The following is a 19028-nucleotide window of genomic DNA, read 5'->3' as shown; positions in this document are numbered from 1 at the left end:
GCTGCTTCTTTGAAAATACTTATATTGATTTCCCTGAAAGTCAGTAGGTAGATATGTCTGTTAGGTAGGTGAAGTATGGTTTGGCTTGTTAACAGTTTATTTATTTTTATTTTATTTTTGGTTGCTCTGAGTCTTTCATTGTTGCGTGCTAGCTTTCTCTAGTTGCAGACAGCTGGGGCTACTGTCTAGTTGTGGCGCATGGGTTTCTCATTGATTGGCTTCTCTTGTTTCAGAGCACAGGCTCTAGGTGCATGGGGTTTCAGTAGTTGCAACATGTGGGCTCAGTAGTTGTGGCACACAAGCTTAGTTGCTCCGTGGTATGTGGGATCTTCCCAGACCAGGGACCAAACATGTGTCCCCTGCATTGACCTGTGGATTCTTATCCACTGTGCCACCAGGGACGTCCTGGTCTGACTTGTGAAAGAGAGATTAGGCTTGGAATACAGATCTTGGAATGTTCATCATGAAAGTCATAGTTGAAGTTGTTGGAACTGGTAAGATTTCTTTCCCCCTGAGAGCTAAAGTGATAAGACAAGGCAGTCAAAGGTAGAAATGTAGGAAATGTCAGGAAATGGGAAGAATAATCCACTATTATAGACTGGAAAAGAGCGCTATTCAGGAAGAGAATAAAGAGCATTAGTGAAGAGGCTAAAGAGAGAATTTACACAAGGTGATTATCCTACAGTACAGGATGATTACGAAAAGGCAATATTTGGCAGGTAACAAATAGATGATGACTTATAAAACATTTGTTTTAAATACTTTTAGATACAAAGAAAAGTAGTAGATACTACAGGGAGTTCTTACATAGCCAACATCTAGCTTTTTCTATTAACATCTTACTTTGGTATGATGATCTATTTGCTGCAACTGATGAACCAGAATTGATGCACTATTATTAACGAAAGTCCATAGTCTATTCAGATTTCCTTAGGTTTTACCCAATGTCATTTTTTTGGTCATTGTTGTTGTTTCAGAATCCCAACCAGGTTATACATTATAGTCATCATATCTTCTTAGGTTCCTCTTGGTTTTGACAGTTTCTCAGATTTTCCATGTTTTTGATGATGATAAGTTTTCAGGAATATTGGCTGGGTATTTTGTAGAATGGTTCTACGTTTCTCTCGTGATTTTGGCTGGGGTTATGGAGTTTTTAGGAAGGAAGATCACTGAGGGAATGTGTTATATTCTTTATTTATTTATTGGTTGCCCTGTGTGGCATGTGAGATCTTAGTTTCCTAGCCCAGAAATTGAACCCCCACCCCCTGCCTTGAAGTCTTAACCACTGGACTGTTTGCAGAGTCCTGGGAAAGTGCCATTCTGATCACATTCTTTCAAAGGTACATACTATCAGCATGATTTATCAGTGTTGGTGTTTTTGATCACCTGGCTGTGTTAGTGTTTGTTAGATTCCCCCCCTATGAAGTTACTCTCCCAGCTTCTCTTCATACTGTCCTTTTTAAAAGGAAGTCATTATGCATAACCCACAGCTAAGATGAGGAGACCCCCCCTTCTTGAAAACAGAGGATCATATAAATAATTTGCAATTATTTTACATGAGCTATTTGTTTATTCTCCCTCATTTTTAAATATATCTAATTATCTGTTTATATCCATATGGATTCCTGGATATTTATTTCATATTTTTACATGTAATCCAAAACTGTATTTATTTTGTTGTTCAAATTGTTCCAGCCTTGGCCATTAGGATCTCTTTCAGTGACTCCTGTGTCTCTTTCACGTAGTCCAGTTCAGTGGTGACTTGAGTTAGCCATTTCGTCCGCATGGTGAACACAGGCAAGAAAAATCTCAAAGCTTTAAACAAAACAAAACCCAGAGTGATCTAATTGGATAAACACTGAGGAGTCACTTAAAATTTATATCTGATGAGACTGAGAAAATAGTTATGATCTGTTCTTACTGCTTTTATATTTAGAGCCCTCCCTTGTGGCTCAGCTGGTAAAGAACCCACCTGCAATGCGGGAGACCTGGGTTCGATCCCTGGGTTGGGAAGATCCCCTGGAGAAGGGAAAGGCTACCCACTCCAGTATTCTGGCCTAGAGAATTCTATGGACTATATAGCTTTTATATTTGCTGTCTGCTAACTTTTCCTTTTAACAGAGAGTAATGTGGTAAATGTTAATTATAATGTGAGTATGCCAGAATTTTTGATGTATTCAAAACTTCTCTGTGAATGCCAGCAGTGTGAGATTACAGAGAAAAATGATTTGATTTTAGGTCTTACTTAAATTCCTCCAAAGACTTGATCTTCAAAACGGTATAAAAATGTTTTCCAATGAATAGGTAATTTTTCTCACAATGAACATCTAGCAGTAAAGCAGTTTTAAAAATATTTAGAAGACAAAAGTTGTATTTATTTTGTTCTCTGATCATTTGAATTAACTGATGACATTTAAAAATTTTACTAGGGTCAAGAGAGGCTTGGGGATGCTGTTTGATAGGGTGTGTGGACAAATTAAGGATAAAGATAGAGTATTCGCCTATTACTCCTTCCCCACATACTACTAGCCATGTTTCATGGAAGTCATTTTCTACAGCCATTCCACTAGTGTTTACTCCATATCCACTTTGAACCAAGCAATGTGCTAGAAACTGAGGATACCACATTGAACAAGCCACAGTCCTGCTAACAAGCAATTGGAGCGCACAGGAGACAAAGATTGGGGTAGACAAGTAAACCACAAGTGCTGTACATTGCAAGCTATATGCTGTTTGCGCAAGCGTGTAGGAAATACAGCTAACCCAGAACTGATTTGGGAAGGAAAAGGGGCAGGAAATTTTGTGTGTGTATACACTGCTGAAGGACAAATAGGAGGGAATCAGATGAATGAAGGGAAAGGGGTACAGAGGAGAGGGGACACTTTAAGCAAGGAAAAGTATAACTTTTAAGGGAGTAACAAGTCTTTCAGTTTGGCTGGATTATAGAGTTCTAGAAGTATAATGTGAAGCACCTATGTGATTTAAACATTTTTAGAAGTCACATTAAGAAAATAAAAGGAATCAGGTAAAAAAAAATTTAATAATATTTTATTTAGCCCAATATTTTAAAAAATCGTATTATCTCAGCAATGTAACCAATATGGAAAATTATCAATGACACATTTTTACTTTTTTTTGGTACAATGTTTGAGAAATCTAATAGGTGAATTACACTTAAAGCACATTTCAAATTCGACTAACCACATTTCAAGTGCTCAACAGTCCCATGTGGCTTGGGGCTACTATGTTGGACAGTATAGTTTTAGGGTGAAGTAACAGATAAATCTTCAGAGATAATGTGAAAGGATGGTGTGAGGCTTTGAAAACTTTTTTGATCTGACTGAGTTACTGATGATTCCCATTTTCACTGTGGAGGATGGATCGGAGGTGGGCTTGAAAAGATGCTAACTAGTTTTAGGCTACTAGTCTAGTTCTAGGGGAGTGACTTGGGTGTACTGAAAAGTAGGAGTCAAGAGTCATAAGGAGGATTTCTCTGGTGGTCCAGTGGTTAAGACCCCACCTTCCAATGCAGGCAGCATGGGTTCTATCCCTGGTTGGGGGACTAATATCCCACATGCCTTGTGATGAGGCCAAGGAAAAATGTCGTAAGGAGAGAATGAATTGAGAGAGGAGGCAAGACTACTACTTTTTTTCCCCCTTCTGGGAGTGAAGTAGAAAACTACGGGGAAACAAGGGAAGAATGGCAGGATTGGGAGACAGTGTGTTCAGTTTGGACATCTTAAATTAGAGTTGCCTGAGAGATATCAAGTAGAATCTTTATATCTGAAAACAAGGAGACATATAGATAGTAACTGAAGCCATGGGATTGGATAAAATAATCCAGGTTGAGTGGGTAAAACAGTCATTCTCAATCCTGATTTCTTAGTAAGAATTGCCTGAGAGGTGATTTAAAATTCACATTTTGAGTTTCATTCCCAAGTTGCTGGTTCACTAGGATAAGGGTGGTAAATTGCACTTTTCATAAGAATCCTTTTAGTCTCTGATGCTGATACAAGTAATCCTTAGAATTCTCCTTCACAAACACTGGTGTAGAATGATAAATAAGAGGACCCAGAAGAAACTGCTTACATGTGTGCGAGTTTAGAGAAAAAAAGACCATGAAGAAGATAGGAAAGGAGTCTCTAGCGAGTTGATAAACTATCAGAAGAGTGCTGTCTTCTGTTAACATGAATGGGGAGGATTCTAACTTGAAGGGGAACAAAGCTGGTGGTGGGACAACTGGACAGGTTTCTGACTAGTTGGGCAGCCAGTCTGGTAGAAAGGTACACCTCTCTGGTTACTTTTCATGCTCTGTGTCCTGGGCAAGTCTTCTTCACCTATCATCAGATCCATCAAATTTCCTGAGTATTTGAAGGAGGAAGGGTTTTAAACTGCCTGAAAAGGAGCAGAGAAATGAAACAATACAGTTAAACGTGAGCACTAGAGTGAGTAACTAAGGTGGCATTTGGGTAACCTGTTAGTGGTGAAAGCTCAATTTCAGTAAGTGAGTTGAATAAGCAGGCTGAATGAGTTTGTTTGGAAAAAAAAAAAAAAACTTTAAGAATCTTTGCTATGAAAGGAAGGAAAGAGAAGTCAGAATGTATAAATATCCACTGTTTACTCATAAAATAATAAGAAATACATGCCCTTCTTCTGAAATACTTGCGCTTGTTTCATTTCTGTTGTGTGGATTGATTTGATACTGTAAAATCTCCATTCATCCTTCAGAAAAGATAGTTATTCAATAATATTATTTTGCTTAACAGCGAAATGATATTTGGTCATTCTATCACCTCTTATACAAATTGTTGGAATGGATAAATCATTTTGCAGAATAATTATTAATGGTTTGAAAGAAGTGCCAACTTATCGTAGGTTGGGCTTGGATGAGAGAGACAAGAAAGAAGAAACCAGAAATTTGAACCTGAATTTCTCAGTCTCCTACTTACCTGTCCTCTACAGGTCAATTGTGTTTCACTAGCAGAATTTGCCTCATCAGCCCCAAACTGGTAAGATTCTGTCATTCTTAATCATGGTTAGTCCACAAGTCAATTCACCTGTTGCCGATAAAGACACGCTCACCAGAGCTTCATTGTTAAAGTAATTTGGGCTTAGCTGCTACAAGTCCTCTCTAACTCTTAACACAATTCCCACTACCAGTTTAATCTAGAACTGACTGATTATAATCACCAAACTTTTCCATTAACAATGCTGTTAAATTGTTATTTAAATTTAACAGTTTAAATATTGCACAAATGTAGTAAATAGTTAAACAATGCCTTTTGCTTCCAGTATGGAATGCTAGAAAGTATAAAAATTCAAATGAAATATAAGTAGGAGTATTAGAGTTTTGTTCTAAATACAGCTGAAAGTTTAAGTTAAATGCAAATTAGTTATTTTTTTGTTTGTTTCCTTCAAAGAGGGTGGGTCTATTTTAGAATGGAGCCAAATAATTTTAAAGTCACATCTGCTTCACTTTCAAGACATGCCCAATTTGCCCCACAATGATCAGTCTAAATATTTTATTAAAAAATAAGTGTTAGGCACAGGCATGACTGCATCATATTGGCTGATGTCATTACTGATCCGTTTTGGTTATCTCAGAATTGCTCCAGCTCTAAGGCTATTGTTAGTTTTTGAACTTCTTATTTAAAATAGGGAAACAATACAGACTAATTCTGAAAACTTGTATTTAAAGAGCTCTACATTTATAAAATCATCAATGTGCCTATTTGGTCCGATTACTGGAACATTATAGACACTAGGTATATTTGGTTAATTTGCATTTATTGCAATGCTTCATGTTTTACTGTTATTATGGAATTTTTAAAATACAAAAGTAGAAAAAATAGAATGAGCACCCATGTAACCATCACCCCCTTCAACAATTTATACAGAAATAACCTTGCATCATCTGTACTCTCATTGGATTATTTTAAAGCAAAAGTCAGACAATCTTATTTCATCTATTAATTCTCTTCTATTCCTCTAAAAGAGAAGAATTCTTTTCTTAGGCCCAATTTTATTACTATACATTTAAAAATTAGTAATATTTCCTTATTATCAAATGTCCCATCAGTATTAAAAATTTCCTAGTTGTCTCATACTTTCATTTTACAACTGAATTCTTCAAATTAGGAACAAAACAGGCTCCCATGTTGAAATACTACATGTTGAATACTGCTTTGGTTATAACTTCAACAGTCTTGGCAAAACAAAAATGTCACATGATCCATAACTTCCAAGGGGTTATCTTCTCAGTAACTTGCCATATCATGTAAAGAGTTTATAAAATCTATAAAGATTTTGATTAATTTATTGACTACCTTTTTATAAATAAATTTATTTTCAAGATTTTTTTTTTTTTGTCTTTGGGAAGAATTTTTTTAAAAAAATAACTCACTACAGTATTAATGGCCAGTCAGGGCTGGGTTCATCATGGCCATGCAGCCTGTACAATCCCATGGGACCCCATGCTAAGACGGGTCTGTGCTTGGCATATTGCTTTGTTGTTGCCATCTTGAAATTCTTAATACTTTTGATCAAGCGGTCCCACATTTTCATTTTCACTGGGCCCTAGAAAGCTTTATAGCTGGTCTTGCTGGCAGTATAAAGGCTAGAAAACACTTGTTGTTGTTTAGTTGCTAAGTTGTGTCTGACTCTTTCACACATGGACTGTAGCCCACCAGGCTCCTCTGTCCATGGGATTTCCTAGGCAAGAATACTGGAGTGTGTGGTCATTCCTTCTCCAGGGGATCTTCCGGACTCAGGGATCGAACCTCTATATCTCATGCCTTGGCCGGCAGGTTCTTTACTGCTGAGCCACCAGGGAAGCCCAAAACACACATGATTCCCAGCCTATGTCTCAAATGAGTTAATAATTATTAGTCTACCTAAATCTCCTACCTATATCTATAAAAAGAATATTAAAATCTAACAACCTTCAAATTACGGACCAAAGCAACTTTTGACTAAGCTGGTCTTTTTTTGAACAGCTTTTTTTTTTAACCCATGCAAAACATGGGAATGGGTTTAAGAATACTTTTTCCCATATTTATTATTTGTTTGTTGACCATTAATAATGTAACTTTGGAACATAGTGTCAGCACATTGTAAACACTATACTGTAACTGCTTGTCATGATTATGATTAATAGTTATTATCATTTAGTATTGCATTATTTAGTATCTTGGCTCAGCATAGCTTCTAGATAAGCAGATTTGAAATGCTCCAAAGACAGTCTTTGACATACTAAGTTAGGAACATAATTGCAAAGAGATTATTTCCTAAGTGATGGTTGGGTGCATGCATGCTAAGTCACTTTAGTTGTGTCTGACTCTTTGCAACCTTATGGACTATAGCCTGCCAGGCTCCTCTGCCCATGGGGATTCTCCAGGCACGAAAATTAGAGTGGGTTGCTATGCCCTCCTCTAGGGGATCTTTCTTACTCAGGAATCAAACTCGTGTCTCATGCGGCTCCTGCATTGCAGGGGGATCCTTTACTGATGAGCCACCAGGGAAGCCCAAGTGATGGGATAGTTTTCCAATCTGGGCCTTATTTCACAAGCACAAATACCATCTGGCCTGACACAGGCAATCAAGCTCTCTGAACCAATTTAATATCACACACACGGATTTCCAAACTTAGGCTTTCTAATTTTTTCTTTCAACCTTTATTAAAAGTTCCAGGGGACACAGTTACATGTTGGATCCAATTTGGAGGAGCCACTGTCTAGGATGTAGGGTTTCCTCTAGTCTTTGAATGGACTGGCTAGTTCTCCAGGGATTTCGTAGAGCAAAGCAAGTTGGAAATTTTTATGATTCTGTTGATACCTAATTTCTATTTCCTACTCCCTTATGCCTATACAATTATGAAAAGGAAAATTAGCCCATAGAAGACAATACAGGTGATTTATAACACCTCTTTTTGATGATAGCAAAGGTGCAAATATTTCCCAAATGTGCTTCCTATAGTAATAAATATAGGAATAATAAATAATAAAACAACTTAATAAAAAGGTGTAGAAGAAAAATCCCAAATATCTCTGCTACAAAGCTTGGTTATTTTGCAATCAGTATCACCTGGAATGGTCAGATACATTCTACTTACATTTCTAACATTGCTGACGAATCAGGTATCTTAAAAAATGTAAAGAACTGGGAAACATACAGGAAGAGGCTCATGCTAAAATCATACTCAAAAGTAGTCACTGTTTGATATAAATTCTAGAAAGTTTAAGTAAAGACTAATGCATACATGTGATTCTCTGTAAAGATAATATATAATGTTTGTTGTGGACTCTCTCCACCCTAAGAACATAAAAGGCTTTCCTCAGAGCACACATTCCTGGTCTCTCTGGCAACACCCCACACATAAGGTAGAACAGGAGACATGTGATTTTGGTATTCTTCATGCAGAATCCTCAGTTTACTTGTGCCTCCAATGAGACAGAGTGAGTGTAAGTGAAGGGGATTTGGTCTGGGACTTGTATAAAGCAGCCATCAGTTCAGTTCAGTCACTCAGTTATGTCCGACTCTTTGTGACCCCATGAATTGTGGCACGCCAGGCCTCCCTGTCCATCACCAACTCCTGGAGTTCACTCAGACTCACGTTCATCGAGTCAGTGATGCCATCCAGCCATCTCACCCTCTGTCGTCCCCTTCTTCTCCTGCCCCCAATCCCTCCCAGCATCAAAGTATTTTCCAATGAGTCAACTCTTCGCATGAGGTGGCCAAAGTACTGGAGTTTCAGCTTTAGCATCATTCCTTCCAAAGAAATCCCAGGGCTGATCTCCTTCAGAATGGACTGGTTGGATCTCCTTGCAGTCCAAGGGACTCTCAAGAGTCTTTTCCAACACCACAGTTCAAAAGTATCAATTCTTTGGTGCTCAGCCTTCTTCACAGTCCAACTCTCACATCCATACATGACCACAGGAAAAACCATAGCCTTGACTAGACGGACCTTAGCTGGCAAAGTAATTTGCAGCCTTAGCAACCCATATTATCGTGAACACAGCCCTTGTCACTCTGTACCGAAATTGTCTTTTCAATTACCTCCCTGACTGGGCTGTAAACAACTTTAGGTAAAGAATCATATTTTCTTTGCCCTCATTTTCCAGCTACGTAGTGGCCTGCACATCAAAGGAGCACAAACTTTTACCTATAAATAGTTTCATCCCTTAAAGTTTGCTTTTCTTCCCCAAGGTAGACTTGTAGAGGAGGTAGATTCATCTAAATCCAAGGACTGAAATGAACCTTCAATCCCCTAACTGAATTTTAGTTTAAATCTGCTGGGATATATTTGCCTGCACTTGACCAATTCTTCATTGATTACCACATTAATAGCTCATATATATATGACTGTGATCAAAGTCATTAACATACACCTGATTCTACCTAATTTTTAATGATCTAACTAGCATAAATAAATACTTGAACAATTATATCAAGTCAGCATAAAGAGGGGAAAGCTTTCATCTAAATGTATAACCAAATTGGCTAATTAACATTTTAATTTAAAAGACTGGAATAATCTCCCTTGGTATTGAGTCAAGCTAGTCAAGCTCAAAGATAAATCAAATGTTCACATTATAAGTATCTTTAAATGTTCTTATTCTCTATTCCATTTACAATTTTCATTGACCTGTTACATTTACAGCCTGGAAAGCTACCACTTTATGGTTCTACTATTTTTTTTTAATTACCAAATTTTGCAGAGAAAGTATGGAGATATTCTCAGAAAAATTGGGACCTGCACATAGTATCTAAATAAGAATAAAGTAATGTAAGGATTAGGAACATAACCTCCAGAGCCAGACTGTCTGGATTGAGCTTGTGGCTCCAACCCCTTGCTAACTACCTGTTTTCTTTATCTATGAAATGGGTATAATAATATCTACCTTGCAGAGCTGTCATAGGAATAAAATTAGTTACCATATTCATAGTACTTAAAATGGCACCTGGCACATTTTAAACCATACACCTTCATGTATTTAGGGTGGGAGGAAAAACTGAAATCTAACTGCTTAGAGAAAGCAACCATCATTGTAACTGGAATGAAACTTGAATGTGATGAAATCATTAGAGGCTATAAGTGAGATTTACAAGGGAAAGGTTAAGCATAGTAGGTTACTAATTACTGAGTATTACCAGAATCATTCCTCACAAAGTATTAGGAAGTTTCAAAAACTTGTAAAGATGTATGCTGGTAAGAAGAGGTGATTTATGGGATTCTATGAAGAATGCAAAAGTGGCTTATTCTAATAAAAATAAAATATGATTTGAGCTTTACTTAGTGCAAGAAAAATTCAGAAATCCCTACAAGTTTTGTTTTGACAGTTCATTTACTGACTTCCCAAATATTTAGAATTTTGCTGCTTTCTTGCTGTCAGATACTTAATAAGTAAAGGTAAGCAATATTTGTTAAGATAAACCAAGTGTATCTTGGCTTTAAAAGGTGTATTTGATTATTTTCATAAATGTCATTAGTGAAATGAGTCCCATTATTAATTATCTTGGAAGCCCTAGGCAAGACTTGAAATTTGCTCTCATATGATGACATTTTTAAATGAATTTAAAAATGACTTTATTAATTTAACTTGTTACACAAATGAACTTGCTTTTACAAATATTTACATGGTAACTTTTTGTTAATTCATTTCCATGTCGATAATTTTTATTAAATTGAACCATAACCATCCACAAATATTCTTTAAATCTGTAATATTCATGTGGCTATTTATATTACATGATAAACACATATTCCTTTGGAATGAGAGTTAAGGTTTGGAAAGTTGATTTCCACTGTGCTCCTGGAATTTCAAGAGGACTGTCTGTTGGCCTCTAGGGCTCCTTGGTTGGTACAAGGGGCTGCTTACCAAGCCTTCTGTTTTCCTTCTTTTCAGTATTCTGTGAGTGTGCAAGGTAGCTAGAAGCAAGATTGAGAAGTTGGCAGTATGTCTGTTTTTCCTCCTGTCCTTTTTATACCACACTACCCTTAAAAATCTGAATAATCAAATTTCCTCCCTTCTTAAAAACTTTCTATTCAGTAAAGACCTTAAAAAGTATTTTCTCACTAGATAAGTAATAAAACGGTAGTAAACTTCCTTCAAAGTCTCTTTGGCTTCAAGGCCCAGGAACAAAGTTCTAAATGTGGAATTCCAGGGCTGGTGAGGACAATAGAGTAGGAGAAGCTTTTCCATCACTGTCACATGGTCAAATCTGTTATTGGCCTGTTATCCTTGCTCTAGCACTGAGCTTCTTGCTTTTGTTTATTCTTCTGAGTGTGTCTTCCCCTTTCTCCTAGGCTAGGTCTCATTCCTATTTTGAAAGGATTTGCCACAGCAAATCAGAGGCTGAAATCAGAGGTTCTAAGCTTCTACATTATTGTCTTTCTCCCAGTAGGGATATCTAATGTTAAGAGTCTTTTGTTTGTATCACAGTTAATTAAAACTAAGATCTGGCAAGTCTATTGTTAGCATTATCTAGGTAAAGCATATAAAAGAAAAAAAAATTTTTTTAAGCTAATTTTCTACTCTGGCTGGGTGAGTTGCTTGACTTGTCGTTTTGTTTCATTTCTCTAATCTATTTTTATTTCTGCAGAGAACTTGAAACTGATTTTATTGAATTAGCCTACCAGCTTAAAATGATCTCACTTGCCAGGCATGTCAATCAAATGTGTTTCTCACTAGGGTGCCTTTCTCCCTGTCTTTGTGTACCCTTTCAAAGTGGTGGGCTCTCTGGAAGAGGATGGCCTTCTCTATTTCATGAGTCCTGCTTTTTAGAAAGAGACACAGGGCTTCTGTGTTTCTTTCTGAGAATATCCATGTAAGTTCTGAGGGTCTGTTTATCTTCACTTTAGGAATGGCAAGGTTTTAGATGAGATAGAGCCATAATTCCTCAAGGGATCAGAAAAAGATGACCCCACAGGCCTCAATTTCCATCCTGACCATAGGGTTGACATGTTTAATGTCACATAGTGTTACAGGCCTTAAAGAACAAGGAGGGAAATATACCTTTTATATTTCTCTGGCTTTAGATCTAAAGCTTAAGCCTTAATTTCCAGGCTAAAATGTGGAGTCTCTAAAACTGAATAAGCAGTTAATTTTGAGTCTAGATTTAGTCCATATTCCTGAGACCTTCTTTTCCCAACTCTTTAACACCTATTCCTAGTACTTAGTACTCCCCACATCAGGGCTATATACCAATATAATTTAGTCTTCCTTCTCAGGTATAAACTTGTCTGAACCAAACATTTTTGGTCATGTAAAAATCAGTTTAAACTGAATATGGATTTAAGGAGTTTATGTTATCTTTGATTATTACTAATTTTGATTCATGGAAAGAATTGTTGAGTTTGAAAGGCTTGATTTCTCAGAAGCACTCATGTTTTTAATAAATTTAACTAAAGGCTCTTAATTTTGTTGTGTATGATGTCAGTTTTCTCCTCTATTAGAGGGGAAAAAAGTTTTATGACAGATTTTCTTTATTCACAGCTAAAGATTGAGGTATGAAGCATGGTTCTTATTTTCTTTATTTATTGTAGCTGGTTCTTTTCTAACCCTCTGAGGTGCAAAACAAAGCCATTGGATTTATTATCTCTTGCTTCACAAAGGTAGATTGTTCATGCTTGAAATTTTAGATACGTGAAATAAAATTGTGACAGAAGCAAAGCAAATGAGGGTCAACCATTTACACATAATTCAATACTTTCTCTTCCCCCTACATATTGCAAATCATCTAAACTGTTTTTATAGTTCAGATAAGCTCACCGAAGAATTGATGCTTTTGAACTGTGGTGTTGGAGAAGACTCTTGAGAGTACCTTGGACTGCAGGGAGATCCAACCAGTCCATTCTGAAGGAGATCAGCCCTGGGATTTCTTTGGAAGGAATGATGCTAAAGCTGAAACTCCAGTACTTTGGCCACCTCATGGGAAGAGTTGACTCATTGGAAAAGACTGTGATGCTGGGAGGGATTGGGGGCAGGAGAAGAAGGGCACAACCGAGGATGAGATGGCTGGATGGCATCATGGACTCGATGGACATGAGTCTGAGTGAACTCCAGGAGATGGTGATGGACAGGGAGGCCTGGTGTGCTGCAATTCATGGGGTCGCAAAGAGTCGGACACGACTGAGCGACTGAACTGAACTGAAGCTTCTTTATGAATCAAATGAGATAACTGCAAAAAAAAAGTCTGACATTTCAGAAAGTTCCATGATTCTAACATATTAGAAATTCCTTTCCCTAAAACTGATATGAATATGAAACTGACAAAAATAATACATTATAGTGATATTTTTGTTGCACTTCTCATTGTTTACCTTAGCAGGTGATTTTGAGTAAGCCAACAGGGAAAGCAATATACTGCTTTGCAACTCATTCATTTATCCTACATAGTAATTTTCCTCTAAGTCTTGTCCTAATTAATATGCTGATACTTGAGCATATATGAATGTCTGAGTGAGATGATATTTAAAATATATAAAATTAATAGAGCATAAAGACTTATCAATTAAAATAGAAGTCTTTCTTAGCCAGGCATTAACTCCATAGTTCCTAAAATGTGGGACGTCTAAGGAATGCTGAGAGAAAGGGCTGGAACAGGGATGAGTATCATGGTGGAATTCAATTCAGCTGTAGCTGTTGAGTAACTTGTATATTTGGTCAATGGTCCTCTGTACCTTTGTGTACCAGCTGGATATTATTAGCCTTGTAAATACATAATTGGCAACATCCATTGGATCACTGAAAAAGCAAGAGAGTTCCAGAAAAACATTTACTTCTGCTTTATTGACTATGCCAAAGCTTTTGACTGTGTGGATCACAATAAACTGTGGAAAATTCTGAAAGAGATGGGAATACCAGACCATCTGACCTGCCTGCTGAGAAATCTGTATGCAGATCAAGAAGTAACAGTTAGAACAGGACATGGAACAACAGACTGATTCCAAATAGGGAAGGAGTATGTCAAGGCTATATATTGTCACTCTGCTTATTTAACTTCTATGCAGAGTTCAGTTCAGTTGAGTTCAGTTCAGTCGCTCAGTCGTGTCTGACTCTTTACAACCCCATGAACTGCAGCACGCCAGGCCTCCCTGTCCATCACCAACTCCCGGAGTTTACTCAAACTCATGTTCATTGAGTCAGTGATGTCATCCAACCATCTCATCCTCTGTCGTCTCCTTCTCCTCCTGCTCTCAATCTTTCCCAGCATCACGGTCTTTTCAAATGAGTCAACTCTTCACATCAGGGGGCCAAAGTATTGGAGTTTCAGCTTCAGCATCAGTCCTTCCAATGAACACCCAGGACTGATCTCCTTTAGGATGGACTGGTTGGATCTCCTTGCAGTCCAAGGGACTCTCAAGAGTCTACTTCAACACCACAGTTCAAAAGCATCAATTCTTCAGTGCTCAGCTTTCTTTATAGTCCAACTTTCACATCCATACATGACCACTGGAAAAACCATAGCCTTGACTAGACGGACCTTTGTTGGCAAAGTAACGTCTCTACCTTTTAATATGCTGTCTAGGTTGGTCATAACTTTTCTTCCAAGGAGTAAGCGTCTTTTAATTTCATGGCTGCAATCATCATCTGCAGTGATTTTGGAGCGAAAAGATAAAAAATAAAGTCAGCCACTGTTTCCACTGTTTCCCCATCTCTTTCCCATGAAGTGATGGGACCAGATGCCATGATCTTCGTTTTCTAAATGTTGAGCTTTAAGCCAACTTTTTCACTCTCCTCTTTCACTTTCATCAAGAGGCTGTTTAGTTCTTCTTCACTTTCTGCCATAAGGGTGGTGTCATCTGCATATCTGAGGTTATTGATATTTATCCCGGCAATCTTGATTCCAGCTTGTGCTTCTTCCAGCCCAGTGTTTTTCATAATGTACCCTGCATTTAAGTTAAATAAGCAGGGTGACAGTAGACAGCCTTAATGTACCCCAGCAACCAGTCTGTTGCTCCATGTCCAGTTCTAACTGTTGCCTCCTGATCTGCATACAGGTTTCTTAAGAGGCAGGTTAGGTGGTCTGGTATTTCCATCTCTTTCAGAATTTTCTACAGTTGTGATCCACACAGTCAAAGGCTTTGGCATAGTCAATAAAGCAGAAGTAGATGTTTTTCTGGAACTCTCTTGCTTTTTCGATGATCCAGCAGATGTTGGCAATTTGATCTCTGGTTCTTCTCTCAGAAAGCAGTGAAGGTGTAAGTACCTTAAAATATTAACATCAGGAATGTAAGTGCTCTACCTTATGGAAATTTAGGAGAAAGATATTTGCATATATTTTAAAGTTACTGAAATAATATGTTTAATAATTATAGCCTTAAAATATCAGGATAATTTGGAAGCTTTTTATGCTCTGAACCCAAAAGAAGTACTCTATATTGATTTTATGAAACCTAAAGACTTTGGTTATGATTTTATAAACTCTAAAGACTTTGGAATAAATTTAGACCAATTCCTTTAATTTATCCATGAATCTGAGGACCATGGCCATTGCCTCCCACGGTTAGTGACAACGGTGACACCTGAAGCTAGTACTCAGACTTGATCTCTTTAAACCTCAGGACTTCTCCCTCTCCCTAACTGCAGCAGTGAAAACCTGAAGGAGTGAGGTCAATGGGTTGGCTTTTTCAAAGAAACAAAGGGATATGAGAAGCTGAGTATCCTGGCAGTCAGTAGGTCTTTACTGAGCACCTAAAAGACATTGTTTGTAGGGATACAAAACAAAAACAAAACAATCTTCCTTTATTAAATATGCAGAATACCAGAATATGTAGTCCTAACTGGGTTTGGATCTCAACTCTCCTCCCTACCTGTTCAGTAGTCTTAGACAAGTTACCCGTGTCTCAGTTTCCTGGGGCAGGATAATACCTACTTCTTTGTGTTGAGAATGAAACTAATACACATGTAGAGCAAACAGGAAGTACTTGCCGAAGAGTAAATCTCGCTATTACTATTGATCATGGTTTTATGCACTCTGGTAGATATCAGTAAGGCACTCCTGTAACTCTCTGGCTGGATACAGAATCAGACACACCAGACAGAATAGATAAGTCTCATCATGAAGATCAAATGCCAAAAAGCAGGGTACTGGAGTATAGGCAGCCACCTTTTAAGTACCGGCTGTGAATTGCTCCCGAAGAGGGGAGGAAACAATTCTCATGTCCAGTATGGTGTGAGCAAACCAATGGGAGCAAGAATGAGCATGACATGATCTGGAGTCCTTGGAACTGCTTGGCTGAATCCGGAGGTTTTGCTATTGGGTGTTAAGAATAATCGATTAAGCAGTAGGAGGTAGTGGAAGAGGTTGGAAAGTTGTCAGAAGCCTCGAGAATTCCTCTACGTGCGTGACAAGCTCTCTGGATTCAACTTTTTCTTTTAGGCTTGGAAGGCCCACAGGAAGTGCTCTTTAGAATAAACTGGGAGGTGGGGTGGGAGAACTATGCAAAATACCTCGCATTTAGCACTAAATAAGTATTAGTTCCTTTTTCCCCTCGGAGATTGAAAGGTTACTTTAATAAAGGGGAAGGGTTAAATTAACGTAAATGTTTAACTCCTGTACAGATAAACATTTTAATTTATCAATCTGAAACCTGGCTGAAGCGTTTTCGTTTAGAGCTTCCCTTACTCGTCCGCCTCCCGCGGGCGGCAGCAACCGACATGCAAAGCCCGGGGAAGAGGCGAGGGGTAAATGGTCGTTCCACGCATGCGTGAGAAGCCTTCTCAACTCCCCCGCGGCGTCTTTTCTTGGAACAAAACTAGCGCGGAGCCGCGGAGCTCCGCAATTTGCGTAGACTCGAATTTCCTATTGCTCTCACGGTCCGTGTGGAATCCTCGAGTGGGGCAGTTCCCCTACGCTATTTGCGTTATTCGAAGTGAATGGCTGGGTGGTGCGTGTACGCCCAGAGCGTAGCGCCCATAGGCGGACGGGGTGCGGCTGCGCAAGGACTTGAGTGGGCAGTGTACGCCGCTAGCGTAGCGTGGTGTCCGACGCGCGGGTCTCCGCGACGCAGTTGGCGCAGCCGGCTTTGGTGAATACACGATTTGGTGCAGCCGGGGTTTGGTACCGAGCGGAGAGGAGATGCACACGGCACTCGAGTGTGAGGTAACTATAAAACCCCGATTTGTTTACATTCCCTCCCCCAGAACCGGCCCCGTGCGCGGCGGAGACTGCGAGTCCCGGGACGGCTGGGGGGTAGAAAGGGAGACAGGAACCAGGGAGTCGGGGCTGAGTCCTTCGGGGATCGGGGCGCTGTGGGCTTCCCGCAGCTGCTGCAGTCGGCGGCGGCGGCGAGCCGGGCAGAGCGCGCGGTGGGCTGCGCGTGGGGCGCCGCCGCTCCTCGTGTGCGCTCTGGGCTGCTGCCGGGTTAGCGATCGGGCAGCCTCCGCCCCGCGTGCGGGACCCGCGCCCGAGTCAGCCTCCTGCCGAGGCTGGGGAGCCGTGCGGGAAGTGGGGGAGTCACCGCTGAGCAGGCGGCGGCGGTTGGGGGGCTGCGCGCGGCCGGTTAGGGGCCGAGGTTGGTGTGGCCGGTGGAGGCGGGGACGCGTTGGCCCGAGGATGGGAGGGTCCGCGGTCCGGTCTCGGAGGGGCTTGGAGACAGGCGGCGGCGAACGCCCCCGATCTTCCTCTCGCGTGCTCCCCTCCTGTGTGTCACGGGGATCCCCGGGATGGAGCCTGGGCGCCGCTGTTCCGGCCCGGCAGGCTAACGGACGGTGGCGCCTCTGCTCCTACCGCGGGAGGCCTGGTGGGGCTTACTTTCTCCCCGACCAACCGAAAAGCCGAGGCGGGGCGCGGGGGAGTTGATATTGAAGCCAGCTGGGGTCCCTGGAGCTGAGGGCTCGGGTGGGGCTGGGTCGGTGGTCGAGGCCGGGTGAGCCGGGAGGTGGCGCGGCTGCCCGGGCTTTGTTCGTGAAAGCCCTTTGGCGGAGAACCTTAGGGGGCCCACCAGGCTGCACTACGTCGGGGAACCTTCGCAGCCCCCTCTCCGGGTCCAGGGATCTGCTCAACTCCTTGCTTCTCCCTTGGGATCCCCGAGTGCCCAGGCCTGGTGAGGGCTCAGGCGACGTGTGCCTTCCTGTGGCTTCTCTAAAGAACTGTTCACGTGGGAGGGAGCCAGTCCACATGGGCTGACTTTATGAGCAGGGCACAAGGAAGAGATCTCTCGCAGGATCCGCAGCCCTCAGTTGGAAGTGTCCCTGGCTCAGATTGTTTTAAGTAATAAAGTAACATTAAAGCACATAATTTAAAAAGATGGTAGGTTACACTGTGGACTTTTTAAAGTCTTTTACGCAGTTCCGTTCTCTAGTTTCACCTAGGAACTGAGTCATTCTTGATGGAGCAAAACGAGCAAGATGATAAGTTTACGTTCCATTTGTGTGTGTGTGTGTGTGTTTTTTTTTTTTAAGACGGGTATCTAAATTTACCTAATTAAGAACTAGCAAGTAATATATTGGAAAAACTGGAGATTTAAAATGTAGTTGATTGTAGTAATTCAATTGAAAGCCTGAAGACTCTTATGTACTGTTTTTTGTTAGGACTTAATTCTAGAGATGTTAAGTCATCTTGAGTCAGTCTCTTATTCTAGACCTTGGGTCTATACCAGTTCTCTCACATCCGTACCTGCACTAAATACTCGAGAGAGGATTATCAGTGTATTATCAGTGGTGATTGATTAGAAGAAAAGAATGATGTACTGGAGAAGCTTTTAAACTTTTGTACGATGAAGTTCAGAATGGTGATTTTTAAGTATATGGAATACATAAGATTCCGGAGAATCCAGTTGTACTAAAATATAATTACCAAAATTTTAAATATTAATGGTGAATTCATGCTTTAGTAAAGCATTAAATATCAAGAGTAATGGCAGGTCATAATGCCTAATTTCAAACTAGTGAAGACTGTAAATATAGGATTTAATTTGAATGATTTATATTAGTAGTGTCAGGTGCTGCAAGTTAACTGATTTTTTCTTTTTTGGCTTATATTTATAACTGAAGGGGTAACTAAGGTTACTTTACGATATATCC

The 19028-nt window shown here is 39.9% G+C and overlaps 1 protein-coding gene across 4 annotated transcripts in view; it reads left to right on the top strand.

The window, feature by feature from the left end:
* SLC39A10 (solute carrier family 39 member 10) overlaps positions 1 to 19028 on the top strand; it is a 155452-nt gene that overhangs the window by 71373 nt on the left and 65051 nt on the right. The window contains exon 1 of one of the 4 annotated variants that reach the window (XM_040228892.1): positions 16751 to 17106. The exons of 2 other annotated variants lie outside the window; for them this stretch is intronic. The gene's annotated coding sequence lies outside the window, so the exon portion shown is untranslated. Of the gene's footprint in view, positions 1 to 16750; positions 17107 to 19028 lie in introns of those variants that run through there. One more of the 4 variants, XM_040228895.1, reaches the window with a different exon arrangement.

The sequence above is a fragment of the Oryx dammah genome, unplaced genomic scaffold (assembly GCF_014754425.2).
Source record: "Oryx dammah isolate SB20612 unplaced genomic scaffold, SCBI_Odam_1.1 HiC_scaffold_27, whole genome shotgun sequence".
Classification (NCBI taxonomy): domain Eukaryota; kingdom Metazoa; phylum Chordata; class Mammalia; order Artiodactyla; family Bovidae; genus Oryx; species Oryx dammah.
Note: the sequence above shows the minus strand (reverse complement) of the source record. Positions and strands in the feature narration are given on the sequence as shown.